The sequence below is a fragment of the Micromys minutus genome (genome assembly GCF_963924665.1).
Source record: "Micromys minutus genome assembly, contig: SCAFFOLD_508, whole genome shotgun sequence".
Taxonomy (NCBI): domain Eukaryota; kingdom Metazoa; phylum Chordata; class Mammalia; order Rodentia; family Muridae; genus Micromys; species Micromys minutus.
In genome coordinates, this window is record NW_027667199.1 from 72884 (window position 1) to 90373 (window position 17490).

The 17490-nt window shown below is 39.8% G+C and overlaps 1 pseudogene across 1 annotated transcript; it reads right to left on the reverse strand.

The window, feature by feature from the left end:
- Positions 1-16318: 16318 nt before the first annotated feature.
- LOC308416191 (caspase activity and apoptosis inhibitor 1-like) lies at positions 16319-17146 on the reverse strand (annotated as a pseudogene). The gene has a single exon. The product of its transcript is annotated as a caspase activity and apoptosis inhibitor 1-like (transcript).
- Between the last annotated feature and the right edge of the window lie 344 nt (positions 17147-17490).

The following is a 17490-nucleotide window of genomic DNA, read 5'->3' on the forward strand; positions in this document are numbered from 1 at the left end:
GGTGGAAACAGACATTCCTAAGATCTGTTCCTGGTCACAGATGCTCAGCCTCTACAAGCTGCCTTTCCGGCTGGTAGGTGGGCCAGGCTCCGCTCTGTGTCCTGAAGTTGTCTCTGGGTGGGAACAGAAGTTCTAAGATCTGTTCCCAGTCACTGGATCGGGGAGGACAGGGCAGGTCAGGGAAGGGGTTGCCCTTTCCGTGTGCACTCCGCAGAGATCCCTCTGCTCCCCAGCAGCCTAGGTCTCCCACTCACCAGTTGCTCAGCCTGTACGAGCCGCCTTTCTGACTGGCAGTTGGGCCAGGCTCCGCTCTGTGTCCTGAAGTCATCTCCAGGTGGGAACAGAAGTTCCTAAGATCTGTTCCCGGTTACAGTCGCTCAGCCTGTAAGAGCCGCCTTTCCGGCTGGCAGTTGGGCCAGGCTCCGCTCTGCGTCCCGAAGTCCTCTCCAGGTGGGAACAGAAGTTCCTAAGATCTGTTCCCGGTCACTGGATCGGGGAGGACAGGGAAGGTCTGGGCAGGGGGTGCCCTTTCCGTGTGCACTCCGCAGAGATCCCTCTGCTCCCCAGCAGCTTAGGTCTCCCACTCACCAGTTGCTCAGCCTGTACGAGCCGCCTTTCCGGCTGGCAGTTGGACCAGGCTCCGTTCTTACAATGGGTTTTGTATCTCCGGCCAAAAATCATTAGTCTGTTAGAGCAGCTCCTGGAGTCCTTGTCTGGCTTATGAGGGCCTTTATGGTACTTTAAGCTCTAGTCCCTCTTGCTTATTTTGGTGCCTCTTATTTTCTCAAGTGTAACAAACTGCTTTAGAACTGACGCCTAGGCTCACTCCATATCCCTGCAGTAATGGGCTTCTAGGAGCAAACAGAAGTGGAGGTGTGGCTGTAATCTCTGAGTCTACTCCTCCATATTGTCATCCCCTTAGCAAGTTCCCAAAGGCAACACAGTGAATTTGTAGCTCAGACTTCCACACCCATGGATTCAGCATAAAAAAACCTGGCATGACATACAAACCTATAATCTCAGCCTTCAAGAGGCAGAGGCAGGAGGATTTTCAATTCAAGACCATCCTGTGTTACACGTGAGATTCTACCTTAATATATCTCTGTCCTCATGGGAAATAAAGAAATGGAAAGTAAAAGGAAATGTAGAAGAATATAGATGAGGAAAATGGAAGAAGGAGAGAAAGGATAAAATGACTATTTAGAAGATGTTATTTCTGCATCAAACATGCAGAGATCTATCTGTGTGTCTTGATTTCCAAAAAATTCAATGTGTTTTCTTAGAATCAATATTGTATTGAAGATTATAAAATATCTACGTTGATTTCCCATGTAAGAAGGATTGTGTTTGGGTTCATAAAGTTTACATAAAGTTTACATAGGAGACCTGGCCATCCCTAGATGTGATATTGATGAGGGGGCTGAAACCAAAGTCCCATTTATACTGAGAACTGACTGTTGATTGTTAACTACATCTTATGGAAATTGTCAAGGTGACAATCAGAATCTAGGGAAGATTCATTAATACAGATGAGTCATTCTGTCCCATGTATGATCAGACAGGGTGAGAGTAAAGAAGGTGGCACAGAGTCAAACAGTGAGCACCAACAGCCCTCCCATCTTGTCTCTTACATAGTATGTTCTATGACAAGAGTTGTCCAAAGGAATAAAAAAAGAAGGCAAAACCCAGAGTTAATAGCCTTCATTGTTCTCTGCTTTTTAAATTCTTTCTGAAGATATGTTAGGAGCCCACATACAGAAAGTATATTAAACAGCATCTAACAGAAACCTTACCAATCTCTCCCCTTCTGTGCAGAGCTAGTACCCATTACTCAGAGGTGCAAGAGTACTTTTCAAGGGAGGACACAGGAAGAAAGGTGGGATCCACTTCTTCTGCTTGCCATAGGTTAGCCTATTTGTGGTCAGTTGAAGCAAGATTTTTTTTGCATTCAAAGCAATAAAACATCTATTGCTGTATGCTAAGAGTCGCGGCTTTGGCATAGTGTGTTCTATTTTTAAAAATTTCATTTTATGTATGTTAGTAAACTGTCATTGTCTTCAGACATACAAAAGAGGGCATCAGATCACATGACCAATAGTTGTGAGCCACCATGTGGTTGGTGGGAATTGAACTCGGGACCTTGTAGATTGTCCTGTAGCTTGTTTATATTTTAATGATAATGCCACTTCCAGAAGAAGGCTACAACTGAACATTCCCATTTTAATTAGTAAAATAAAGGAAAGGCAGTGACTGGGTGGGGTGGGGGAAGTATGAGGGCTGAGAGGTTGGAAGAAGGTCAGAGGATAGAGGTTAGAGGTCGAGGCAACATGGAGCTCCACAAAGGCCAGCTGGGCCAAGGTGGTATTTATTGGTGTTAAAAAGCTATGATCATTTAGGATTTTACAGGTCTAACATCTCATAAAAAAGGTCAGTTTTATCTTTGTCTATTTGATGCAATCTTGTTGTGTAGAGAGTTTTTGGATTGAGAGTTGAATATATAAATCGATATGAAAAGCTATTGGGCTGTAGAGTTATGTTTGTGTGAGATTTTGGGGTACAGAATTACCCTGGGACAGAGGCAGAGAACAGGTGGTAGAAAACTGCCAAGGGAAGGGAGTTGCACCAATGAGTTGAGCCATGGTGGCAACTCAGACTGACACCCTGTCCTACCTAAAGCATTGAGATTCCATTAGGTTTCTATTATCACATCTTTGTAAAGATTCTTCTGTGAAGGATAAAGCAAAGCCCATTCTTCTTGAGTGAAGTTCACATGCACATCATCATAGGTCACTGCATCCTAAAAGTTCCCATACATTTGTAAGACAGAAACCATGATACAGAAAATCACATAAACATATACTTTGCTGACAATATATTCATATAATTCTGGTGGTTCTTCCACTTATTACTTGACCTAGAGGTTCTTATGTAATCACCAGGTGATCCTAGAAGTAAACTGTCATTTTTTGCTCTGTGAATAGGATATAAATATAGCCTTGCAAGAGAAATGTCAACACAGAAGGGGGGTGGTGAGAGAGGGATGAATGGAGAGAAAGAAGGACAGAAAAAGAGAAACCACAACAAGCAAACAGTACTAAGCACACATCAGAGAAATTATATGAACAATTACTAACTACAAAAAATGATGGGGAAACTGGATGTATTGACTCTTGCCTTCCTTTAATCCCATCATTCAGGAGGTAGAGCGAGGTGTATCTCATTGAGTTACATGCCTGTCTGGTCTATCGAGGACAGACACAGATACATATTAAGATCCTGTCTCTCCTATGAAAAACAATCAAACAAGAAATAGGCAAAGAACTCAGATGTTTTACTAAAGATTATTATACATTCATTCTAGTTGTGTATTCATCTTCCAAAATCTTCCAAAAGTGCCCAAGTTTAAACTGTAACATTAATAAGATCTTACTAAAATGGATCTATGTTTAAATAGTTACAAATAAACAGATAAAAATATTAGTAGTGTAAATGTTGATTCTCAATAACCAACATAAGACAGGAGAGTTGGCTCGGCAGTGAAGAGTTCTTGCTGGACTTGTAGATAATTGCACTCAATTGCCAGTACTTACAAGGGGCCTCTCAACCATCCATTACTCCAAGTTCAGGAAGTCTGAGGCCATCCTCTGACTACAATGAGGAACAGGCACACATGAGGTACTTATTCATGCATACAGGCAAAGTACTCGCATTCTTTATGAAAACCAAAAACATCCAGAACAGGTAGGAAGAATGTTATACAGGCACAGTTCAATGACTTCAGAAGCTCAGGAAATATAAATGTCATGAATACATGCCATCCATAGACACAATATTCTCTCTGCTAGATTTCAAGTCACATGGATGAAGATCAATACAACAGCATATGCTTGACATGTAGCTAAATCTACATTTCAGGGCCATCAGCCAATAATATAAAAACAAACAAACGGACAAAAAAACAGCTAGGCATGCTAACCCACATTTAATCCCAGCACTGGTGAGTCAGAGTCAGGTGGAACTTAAGTTTGAGGCTTACATGTTCTATATACATACTTTCAGGATAGCCATGGCTACACAGAGAAACATTGTCTTCAAAACCCAAAATAAAAATAAAAAAGCAGGCTATCAAAATAGCATAGCACTGAGTAGTAATTACTTCTGCTGCATCTCATGTGACTTATGGCTATGGTCTATAATGGGGAAGGTATGACAGCATGAGAAGGAAGCTAACCAATCAGTTTCACCCACAACACAGTAGAAACAAAACACAGGAAACGGATCAAAACCCATGCTCAATAAGAAATCTAGAAAGGTTTTTCCTACAAAAACTTCTATAACCTGCCTAGAGAAAGTAACAAAGGAGAGACAAGTGTTTAAAGATACCATTCTATTTGGGAATTCTTTTTTTTTTCTTTGAAAATTTCATTGGATATTTTGTGTAATTATATTTCAAATGTTATCCCCTTTCCCATTCCTCCTCTCCCCTCTTTCTGCTTCTATGAGGATGCTCCCACTCCCACCCACCCTCTCCCAAGTCAACACCCTAGCATTCCCCTACACTGGGGAAATGAGTTTTGTACTTTTAAACATGATTAACAAATGGGACTTAATGACATTGCAAAGTTTCAGTAAAGCTAAAGACATTGTCAAGAAAACAAAAGGGCAGCCAACAGAATGGGAAAAGATCTTTACCAACTCCACATCAGATAGAGGCCTAATATCCAAGGTATACAAAGAACTCAAAAAGCTAGACACCAGAGAATCAAACAGCTCTATTAAAAATAGTGTACAGAGGTAAACAAAACATTCTCAATTGAGGAATATCAAATGGCTGAGAAACATCTAAGGAAGTGCTTGACATCCTTAGCCATCAGGGAAATGCAAATCACAACAACGCTGAGATTCTACCTCACACCAGTCAGATTGGCCAAGATCCAAATCTCAGATGACAGCAGATGCTCTCGAGGTTGTGGAGAAAGAGGAACACTTCTCCACTGTTGGTGTGGTTGTAAACTGATACAACCACTCTGGAAATCAGTTTGGCGATTCCTCAGAAAATAGGACTTAGTACTACCTGAATCCAGCTATTCCACTTCTGGGCATATACCCCAGAGACACTCCAATATACAATAAAGATACAGGCACCACAATGTTCATAGCAGCTTTATTTATAATAGCCAGAAGGTGGAAAGAACCGTGGTGTCCTTCAGTAGATGAAGGGATACAAAAATTGTGGTACATTTACACAATGGAATACTACTCAGCCACCAGAAATAATGACTTAACGTAATTCTTAAGAAAATAGTTGCATCTAGAGAATATCATCCTGAGTGAGATAATCCAGTCACAAAGAAAAGACATAATATGCAGTCACTGATAGTGGGATGCTAACCCCAGAGGCTCGGACTGCCCCAGAAACAACTCACAAGCTGTATGAAGTTCAAGAAAAAAAAATTAGTCTCAATCCTTACACACTAAGAAAACATTCACTATTTCTGGGTCACATCCTGTTTTGCATGTACTTTTTGCTCATTGTAACTAGTAAGATTTTAATTCAGAGTATCAAACCTTAAAAAGATGCTTAACATTTGTACATTTATCTTTGTTTTTTTAAAAAATAAAGTTCTATATAAAAGAAAAAAGAACCGCCAATGTTGTGTCTTTCCTTTTGTAATGAGGTTGGGCACGACATTATTCCTACTCTAGTGCTGGCTTCCTCAGGGACATATGGCACTCTGGGGATCTCTAGCTGGGTGCTTCATGCCACCTCTATGAACTCAGGCATGGTTCGTACCACCACTCCTGATGCTTCTGTCCTAGATGTCTTATGGCTTCCTCAGTGTGTTGATTTCACTCACTTTCCTTCATCACCCAGTAGGAATAAAACTCACAACCATTATGTTATCGAGCAGGTTTAGATGTTAAATTCTCAACCCACAAACTTTCTATACAATAAACTTACAACCAATAAAGAATGATATAAACTGCCCATCTATATGAGATAAAATGACCCATAGAAACCCTTAGAAATAATAACAACCATATATATAATGAAGAGATGCACTTAGAAAAACATAAACATCTGCCTCCATCTGCCTCCATCTCCATTCCTCCTGGAATCTCCCCCTCTTTCTCCCTCCTCTTCCGTTTCCTAGCCTTTTCTCCACCTACATTTCTACTGTCCAATCGTATATCACCTAAGCATAAACCTACAAATTTCTTGGACAAGCATATAATAATCATTATAGAGAGATAGAAGCATTCTTATTTATACCTTCATTCTAGTTAAACTTCTTATGGTCTATGGGTTGTATCCTGGGTATTCTGTTCTTTTTGTTAATATCCGCTTATCAATGAATATATACCATCCACATCCTTTTGGATCTAAGTTACCTCAATGAGGATGATATTTTATAGTTCCATCATTTTGCCTGCAAAATTCATGACATTCTCATTTTTAAGAGTTAACAATATTTCACTGTGTAAATGATCCACATTTTCTATACCGATTCCATAGTTGAGGGACATATGCATTGTCCCCAACTTCTGGCTATTACAAATAACGCTGCTAAAAACATAGGGGAGCATGTGTTCTTGGGTTGTGGTGAGGTATCTTTTGGGTATATAGCCAGGTGTGGTATATCTGGGTTTGAAGATAGAACTATTTCCAGTTTTCTGAGAAGCTGCCACATTGAATTCCAAAGTGGTTGTACAAGTTTTCACTCTAACCTGCAATGAAAGAATGTTTTCCTTGCTCCACATCATCACCAGCATGTGCTCAACTTTGAGATCTTAATATTAGCCATTCTGATGGGTGAAAGGGGGAAGCTCAAAGTTGTTTTCATTTGCATTTCCCTTATGACTAAGGCCAGATCATCATGTCCAAAATTCTTCTACCTTCCATAGCCTGCCTTTCTCCAAGGAAGCTCATAATAACCAAGAACATAGGTGAGACTCGCACCCAATACCCATGCCAGCTAGAACACTAACAGAGCCTAGCTGACACTAGTACTACCCACCCTGTGGAGCTCCGATTTCTTTTAGGCCTATATCTTCACAGAGGCCAGATCAGTGGGCCTGATAACCTCTCACACCCTAAAGCCTCTGACTCCTAGGAAGTCTTCTGTAACCAGGGACAAAGCCTGCCTATCTCCCAGGAGGTCTGCAGTAACAAAAACACAGGAGTACTGCATTAACATGGGAACAGTCCTTTCACTTTGCTCCTCCATTTGCAACTAGAGCATATCCTGTTCCCATAGCTCAGGACCTGTCTATCTACCAGGATGTTCTCCCTGGGCAGGAATACAGGAGGTCTGCCCTAACCAGAGATGCAGGAAGCTCACTCTAACCTGAGACAGTACTGCCTGCTTCCCAAAAGACTGGCTCTTACCCAGGTCACAGGGTTTTAATTGCCTCCATAGAGGCTGACTGCATACAGAGATACCCAGTCCAGTTATCACCGGAAATAAACAGATGTCAATCCCAAGAGAATAAGCTAGAGTCCTGTGAGGTTGGCTGTGGTCCTGCCATTCACCACACCCAGAGGTAGCCTCTGAATAACTTCACTATTGGAGCTTCATCTGTGTAGAGCATTTAGAACAGTGGCTTCTGTGTAGAAACATCCTTGGCATGATGCTAAACTCAGAGAGCCCTAGTTTCTCTAAGTTCTGTTCTTATTTAACATTAAGGTGATGTAAAAGAACAGACCTGATGATGTAAAGGATTTACTAATGCTTAGGAGATGGTGACACCTAGTAGAATTTAGCAGAGAGAGGACTGCCTATAAAACAACCCACAGATAAACAGTATGCTAACCTGGCCTGGTAGAGATTAGAATGTTAGGGTACACAAGTTTATTTACCAAGATTGTCCAGGGTATGGCTCCAGACCATAACAAAGCAATAACCCTAATTTATAACCAGCCACCAAGCCCATCCCATATCAAGGAGCAGACTTTTAACAAGCTGCTTGATGAGGATTACAGGATCACAGTCAACAGTAAGGCCTGAAGTGGTAAAGGCTAAGATATCTTCTTGAGAAAAGCATACTCTGCCACATGAGCAAGATGACACCAGGTAACAACCATTTTCAAAGTTAAACCAGAAACAAAACTAAACACTATTGTGTTGAGTGCTGGCCTGATTAAACCAGGTTTTCTTTCCTTGAGGTCCCAGTGCCCCAAAGGGCCCAGACCTTTCCCAGCTCTTGCAAACATATTTCTGGTTTTAGGGAAGGAACTCTGTCTTATCTCAATAATTCAGAGTCTAAGTGAGTGGTTGCATCAGATTCTGAGAACATAACTCTTCCCAGTGCTTGGGGCTGTAGTTATCAGTCCTATGGCCACTATAGCCTTGGTCAGGAACGTTCTTGAAAACCCCTGTTTGTTTAGACTTCTGAGTGTGCCCCATTGCATGATGCTTCTGCTAACTTCAAATTTTCCTCTCTCTGCTGACTTCATAGACCTCCCCTACTTCCTTTCATTTGCCCCAAGTAAGTAGTATGCAAGATGTTATTCTTAAGAAGCTTAGTTAGCATAAAACATAGCATGTGCAAGGCCTTCCCACCCCAGCATTTACACATTTTATCATCTCCTTTTCCTATGTTTTTCCTTCCCATTTGTAACCTTCCTCAAAAGACCCTGTCACTGAAGAATGATCAGGAGTTTTAAGAAACTGTATTTAAGAAATGTTCCTGCCCCGGAACGGTAGATTGTAAAGGCTGAACAACTGGTGAGTGGGAGACCTAGGCTGCAGGGGAGCAGAGAGATCTCTGAGGAGTGCACACGGAACGTGCACCCCCTGCCTTGCCCTTCACTGCCGTGCTTGATCCAGAGACCAGAAACAGAACGTTGGAACTTCTGTTCTGACCCGACGACTCTGAGGCATAGAACAGGGCTCGGCCCATCTGACACCTGAACCAGTGGAGATCCAGGGACACAGACCAGATACAAGGGAAAGGCAAGAACAACAAAATCGCAAGAGGAAAGCGAAAGAGTATATCTCAAGGAAACCAAGACAATCTAGCAACACCAGAACCCAGCTCTCCCATAACAGCAAACATCGGAATTCCAAACACTCCAGAAAAAGAAGACACAGACCTGAACTCATACTTCAAGATGCTGAGAAAGATACTTAAACAAGAAAGGGAGGAAAAGCAAAAAGATTCAGAAGCTTTTAAAGAAGAAACAAGAAAAACACTCAAGGAACTCAAAGAACTAGAAGGAAACAGAACCAAAGAAATAAAGGAATGGAAGAGGGAAATTAAAACGGAAATTGACACAACAAAGAAAACGCTAAAAGAGATAACCCTAGAGTCAGAACACCAAAAAAAAAAAAGAAATCAGGAGTCACAGAAGCAAGCATTTCCAATAGATTACAAGAGATCGAAGAGAGAATCTCGGGGGCAGAAGACAACATTGCAAACATAGACAAAACAGCCAGAGAAGATGCAAAAATCCAAAAGCTCCTAACCCAAAATGTCCAGGAGATCCAGGACACAATGAGAAGACTGAACCTAAGGATAATAGGAATAGAAGAGGGAGAAGAGTATCAACTAAGAGGCACAGTAAATATCTTCAACAAAATCGTAGAAAAAAACTTCCCTACCCTCAAGAATGAGATGACCACGAGCATAAAAGAAGCCTTCAGAACTCCAAATACGTTGGACCAGAAAAGAAATACCTCCGGACACATAATAGTAAAAACATCCAGTGCCCAAAGTAAAGAAAGAATACTAAAAGCAGTAAGGGAAAAAAAGCAGGTAACATATAAAGGCAGAACAATCAGACTCACACCCGATTTCTCAACAGAGACTATGAAAGCTAGAACAGCCTGGACAGACATCATGCACTCCTTAAGAGAGCACAAGTGCCAGCCCAATCTGCTATACCCAGCAAAACTAACAATCACCATCGATGGAGAGAAAACGATATTTCAAGACAAATCAAAATTCACACAGTATCTGACCACAAACCCAGCAGTACAACGAATTATAGGTGGAAAACCCAATACAATGAGGGAAAATACAGCCTAGTAAAAACAAAAAAACTCCTAAACAAGAAAACTAAAAGAAAAAAAAAAACACAGACACAACTATACCCAAAAAAGCAATAATGGCAGGAAACAGAAACAACTATTCCTTGATATCTATTAACATAAATGGTCTCAACTCCCCAATAAGGAGACATAGACTATCAGACTGGATACATAAACAAAATCCAGCCTTTTGCTGCATACAGGAAACTCATCTCAGAGACAAAGACAGACACTATCTCAGATTAAAAGGGTGGGAAAAAAACTTCCAAGCAAACAGCTCCAAGAAGCAAGCTGGAGTGGCTATTCTAATATCGAATAAAGTAAATTTCCAACCAAAAATTATCAAAAAAAAAAAATAAGGAAGGACACTTTTTACTCATTACCGGGGAAATCTGTCAGGAGGAACTCTCAATCCTTAACATATATGCTCCAAATAAAAAAGCACCCACATTCATAAAAGAAACTCTACTAAAGCTCAAAAAATAAATTTCACCCCACACAATAATAGTGGGAGACTTTAATACCCCACTCTCACCAATGGACAGATCAGGGAAACAGAAACTGAACAAGGACACTGCAAAACTAGCAGACACTTTGAACCAACTAGAATTAATAGATATATACAGAACATACTATCCTAAAGTAAAAGAATACACCTTCTTTTCACCACCCCATGGCACCTTCTCGAAAATTCACCACATATTTGGACACAGAACGAGCCTTCATCTATATAAGAAGATTGAAATACTCCCATGCATCCTCTCAGATGACCATGGTCTACGGCTGGTCTTTAACAACAACAAAGACAACAAAATGCCCACATACACATGGAAACTAAACAATGCTCTGTTAAAGGATAGCAGGGTCAAAGAAAAAATAAAGAAAGAAATTAAGGACTTTCTAGGATTCAACGAAAATGATAACACAACATACCCAAACCTATGGGATGCAATGAAAGCAGTATTGAGAGGAAACTCATAGCCATAAGTGCTTCCAAAAAGAAACTGGAGAAAGCTCACATCAGCAACCTGACAGCACAGCTAAAAGACCTAGAACAAAAGGAAGCAGATATACACAAAAAGAGTAGACGGCAAGAAATAATCAAAATTAGGGCAGAAATAGACCAAATAGAAACAAAAAGAACCATTGAAAAAATCAACAAAACAAAGAGTTGGTTCTTTGAGAAAATCAACAAGATAGATAAACCCCTAGCAAGACTAACTAAAGGGCAAAGAGAGAGTATCCAAATTAACAAAATCAGAAAGGAACGTGGTGACATAACAACTGAAACTAAGAAAATTCAAGAAATCATCAGATCCTACTACAAAAACTTATACTCCACAAAATTGGAAAATCTGGAAAAAATGGACGAATTCCTAGACAGATACAAGGTCCCAAAGTTTAACCAGGACAAAGTAAACCATCTAAATAACCCTATAACACCTAAAGAAATAGAAGAAGTCATCAAAAGCCTCCCAACCAAAAAAGGCCCAGGTCCAGACGGGTTCAGTGCAGAATTTTATCAGACATTTATTGGGGATATAACACGAATACTCTCCAAACTATTCCAAAAGATAGAATCAGATGGAATATTACCCAACTCATTTTTTGAGGCTACAATAACCCTCGTACCTAAACCACACAAAGACCGTACAAGGAAAGAGAACTTCAGACCAATCTCACTTATGAACATTGATGCAAAATACTCAACAAAATACTTGCAAACTGAATCCAAGAACACATGAATACGATCATTCATCATGACCAAGTAGGCTTCATCCCTGGGATGCAGGGATGGTTTAACATAAGGAAATCAATCAATGTAATCCACCATATAAACAAACTCAAAGAACAAAATCACATGGTCATCTCACTAGTCGCTTAGAAAGCATTTGACAAAATCCAACACCCCTTCATGTTAAAAGTCCTAGAAAGAACAGGAATCCAAGGTCCATATTTAAACATATTAAAAGCAATATACAGCAAACCAACAGCCAACATCAAACTGAATGGCGGGAAACTTAAAGCAATCACACTAAAATCAGGGACTCGACAAGGCTGCCCACTCTCCCCCTACTTATTCAACATAGTACTGGAAGTCCTGGCTGGAGCAATTAGACAGCAAAAGGAGATCAAGGGGATACAAATCAGAAAGGAAGAGATAAAAACATTACTCTTTGCCAATGACATGATAGTGTACTTGAGTGACCCTAAAAATTCCACCAGAGAACTCCTACAGCTGATAAACAAGTTCAGCAAAGTGGCTGGATACAAAATTAACTCAAACAAATCAGTAGCCTTCCTATACTCAAAGGACAAATATGTGGAGAAAGAAATTAGGGAAAAGGTACCCTTCACAATCGTCACAAAAACTATGAAATACCTTGGTGTGACTCTAACTAAGCAAGTGAAGAACCTGTATGACAGGAACTTCAAATCTCTAAAGAAAGAAATTTAGGAGGATCTCAGAAAATAGAAAGATCTCCCATTCTCATGGGTTGCAAAAATAAACATCTTAAAAATGGCCATCCTACCAAAAGCAATCTACAGATTCAATGCAATCCCCATCAAAATTCCATCCCAGTTCTTCATGGAATAGGAAAGATCAATGTGCAATTTCATATGGAATAACAAAAGACCTAGAATAGCGAAATCCATCCTCAAGAACAAGAAAACATCTGCGGGAATCACTATCCCTGACCTCAAGCTATTTTACAAGGCAATTGTGCTGAAAACTGCATGGTACTGGTACAGAAATAGGCATGTGGATCAATGGAATAGAATAGAAGATCCAGAAATGAGCCCTCATGTATATGGTCACCTGATTTTTGACAAAGGAGCAGTAAATATTTAATGGAAAAAGGACAGCCTATTCAACAAATGGTGCTGGTCCAAATGGCACTCAGCATGCAGAAGAATGAAAATAGACCCTTTGTTATCTCCTTGTACAAAGCTCAAGTGTAAGTGGATCAAAGATCACATTAAACCAGATACACTGAAACTATTAGATGTGAAAGTAGGGAAAACCTTAGAACACATAGGCACAGGAGAAAATTTCCTGAACAAAACACCAATGGGTCAAGCTCTAAGGTCAAAGATTAACAAATGAAACTTAATGAGATTGCAAAGTTTCTGTAAGGCTAAGGACATCGTCAAGAAAACAAAACGGCAACCAACAGAATGGGAAAAGGTCTTTACCAACAGTACATCAGATAGAAGCCTAATATCCAAGGTATACAAGGAACTCAAAAAGCTAGACACCAGAGAATCAAATAACCCTATTAAAAATGGGGTACAGAGCTAAACAAAACATTTTCAGCTAAGGAACACTGAATGGCTGACAAACATCTGAGGAATTGCTCGACATCCTTAGCCATCAGGAAAATGCAAATCAAAACAACCCTGAGATTCCACCTCACACCAGTCAGATTGACCAGATCCAAAACTCAGATGACAGCAGATGCTGGCGAGGCCGGGGAGAAAGAGGAACACTTCTCCACTGTTGGTGGGGTTGCAAGCTAATACAACCACTCTGGAAATCAGTCTGGCGATACCTCAGAAAATTGGATATAGTACTACCTGAAGACCCAGCTATTCCACTGCTGGGAATATACCCCAGAGACACTTTAATACACAACAAAGATATATGCACCAAAATGTTCATAGCGGCTCTATTTATAATAGCCAGAAGCTGGAAGGAACCCAGATGTCCTTCAGAAGATGAATGGAAACAAAAATTGTGGTCCATATACACAATGGAATACTACTCAGCCACCAGAAACAATGACTTAACCAAATTCTTAAGAAAATGGCTGCATCTCATCATCCTGAGTGAGATAACCCAGTCACAAAAGAACAGACATAATTTGCAGTCACTGATAGTGGGATGCTAACCCCAGAGGATTGCACTCCCTCTGAAACAACTCACAGACTGTATGAAGTCCAAGAAATAAAGAAAACAAAACAAAACAAAAAAATATTTACAAAATAAGAAAACTTTAACTATTTCTATGTTACATTTTGTTTTACATGTACTTTATGCTCATTGTAACTATTAAGTTTTCAAGGCATACTATCAACCTTGAAAAAAATCAAGTACTGACTAAAAAATATATTCATATAGTTTTATTTAAAAATTATGTTAAAATCTGAAATAAAATTACTGACAAAAATGTATAATTTTAAGCAAAAAATTTTAAAATCTGTACATTTATCTTTGTTTTGTAAAATAAGGTTGTTTAAAAAAAATTATCAGGCCTTGAGGTTATCAGGCCTTGAATTTAATTTTTTTTCATTTTCTGTTCCGCCCTATACCTGATTCTTCCACCCTTTCCCTCCCCACCTCTTCCTTTCATGTCCCTCTCTCCCTCTATCTCCTGTGTTTATTTTGTTTCACCTTCCAAGTAGGATTGTAGCATCCACACTTTGGTCTTCCTTCTTGTTAAATTTCATATGGGCTGTGAGTTATATTGTGGGTATTCTGAGGTTTTGGGCTAATATCCAATTATTGGTGAGTACATGCCATGTGTGTCCTTTTGGGTCTGGCTTACCTCACTCAGGATGGTAATTTTTCGTTGTACCTATTCGCCTGCAAAATACATGAAGCCATTGTTTTTAATAGCAGAGTAGTACTCCATTGTGTATATTTACTGAATTTTTTGTATCTGTTTCTCTATTGATGAACCTCTGGATTATTTCTAGCTTCTGGCTATTCTTACTATTCAAGTAAGGCTACTATGAACATAATGGAGAAAATGACCAACTTTTAGGTATATGCCCAGGAGGGGGTTATAGCTGGTTCTTCAGTTAGACCAATTTCCAATTTTCTGAGAAGCTCCCAGACTGATTTCCAGAGTAGTTGTACCAGTTTGCAATCTCACCAGCAATGGAGAAGTGTTCCTCTTTCTCCACATCCACACCAGCATCTGTTGTCACCTTGGTTTTTGATCCTAAGGATTCTGATTAGTGTGAGGTAGAATCTCAGGGTCGTTTTGATTTGCATTTCCCTGAAGACTAAGGATGCTGAACAGTTCTTTTTTCTTTTTTCCCCCATTTTTTTCTATATTCTCTGTATTTACATTTCAAATGTTATACCCCTCCCCTCCCTCTTCCTCCTTCTCAACTTGCTTTCAGGAAGGTGCTCCCTCTCCAAGTCATCCTTTCCACCTCAGTGCCTTGGCTGGTTGATGATGTTCTTCCCATGAGGTTGCAAATCTTTCAGCTCTTTTAGTCCTTTCTCTAGCTCTTTAGATGGGGTCCACCTATTCAGTTTGATGTTTGAACATTTTTTTAGATGCTTCTCTGCCATTTGAGATTCCTTAATAGAGAATTCTTTGTTTTTATATGTACCCCATCTTTTAAAGGTGATAATTTGTTTATTAAAATTATACAAACTTAGCTTAATTATAACATCAACTTATCAAAGGTTCTAAAAGTCAATTTTGCTTCAGGAAAAGTATCAAGTCTTCATATCCAGAATCTCAGCCATTTATTATCTTGATTTATGGAACTATACACCAGTTCTTCTAACAATGACATCAAATGTAATCCTGTATCATATTGTTCTTTTACTCATAGCTTGGAATGTATATTGAAATTTGTTTTATTTTATTTTATTGAGAAAAAAATGTGAACAAAAGACCAAACATATGTCAGAATGGCTTGTTGCTGGATTTCAACATGGAAAAATTAACTTTACATTGTTTAAAAAATAGCCTTAAGTTGATTTTTTTTTATTAAAGAAGTTTTAAAGCAAGTTTGATCTCTGAGCCTTATAAAAACAGTTAGTTAATTTTAGCTAGGAAACTCACACTCACAAAAAGGCATCCTCCAACAGTACTTATGTTAAAAGTACACAAAAGTAAATAAAGTGTTTAAACTGCTAAGAAATCCAGGAAGAGCAATCTAACATTCTGTTGAAAAATTTAGTTAACCTTAAGAGAAACATGCTTGGTCAATCTTTCTTAAAGCTTTTGTGTTTGTTGCCCAAATGTTTAAAAACAAAGGAAAAAATATTCTGTTTACTTCCTGTTGGCTTTTAAGATATCAATTTATAAACATTGACTTAAAGAAATATCCAGGGTATCTAACCATATTTGTCATGAATTTAAATACTCGCCTAGAATCTATGATATAAAAGTAAAAAATATATATACTTTTAGCCTAAGATGAGTATACCTAACAAGTTTTACAAGGGAAACATCACATGAGACCCAAATAAACATTAGGAACAAAATTATATGACATAGCTTCATTCAAACACACATAATATCCAAGTCAGAAAACTAGACTGGCTTTTCTATATCGCCAGCTTTCATAAGAGCCTTACTTGCTCTTGCCCTTATTTCAAGTTCTAGAAGCTCCAGTTACTGCGCAGAAGGCTGAACATCTGCTGGAGGAACAGTCAGGGTAGCCGCTTGGGTTCCTTTGGGCTAGACTCTGCCAGTCCCCAAATCTCATTCAAACTGTTTCAATATCTCTCTCCAGGTCATCTATCTGACCAACTTCACTCTGGACTGTATTTTCTGGGACCCCTGAAGCAGCAGCAGCAGCAGAGGCAGGAACCATGTTGACAGCAGCAGCAGCTTCTTCATTGCTTGGGTCTTCTATATCACTGTCATAAGCATCTGCATTAATACTGAGTACTTCACTGACTTCACCTTTCCCTTGTTTTCATTCCAAACCTTCTGGTTGTTCTCTCTCAGGGATGAAGGGATCTTGCTGATTGACCAAATCAGGTGCCACCTTACAGCCTTCATCTGCTTCCTCTTCCATATTAGTCCAAACCATTGTTACCCTCAAGAATCATCAAGTTTTTTTGTTGTTGCTTGTTTTTGTTTTTTAAGACAGGAGCTCTAATTGTTCCTGGCATAGTTTATTAATTTCTTCTACTGAACAGTTCTTCAGCACATCAGGGAGCATCGTCTGTGGCTTCTTTTCTCCTATCATACAGAAGGACTGACGCAGCATTTCTCTTGTCTCATACATAGAAACTAATAGGTTTTATGAGACATTCAGAAGACCCACCCACCTTCTTCAAGATCACTGTGCTTCGTCAAGAGTAATAATTTTTCCAGACTTGGTAAAATATTCTTGGTTCCCTGCTGCAGGGAGCCTGAGATGCTCCTCTGCTCTCAGCACTTGCTTCTGCACCACCTACCACACAAGTCCCACTGCTGGCTACTAGGCACTGCTACCCCCTCAGCCACCAGTGCTCCTGCTCAGCATAGGGACTGGGTCCAGAGCTGCCAGAGCCTCAGCTGCCTCCTGCCTAGCGCCACTTCTCCTGGAAAGACTTTTTCCTGTCCTGGTCCTCTCACTACAAGTATCAGCAACAGCCCGCATCTCTGCAGCAACCCACCTCCCTCCATAGCTGCTGCTCAGCCTTTTCGTTCTTGAAGAGCTCCTCCATCTGGCCAAGCAGGCTGGCTGTCTCTACTTCACAAGGTGTGCCTTA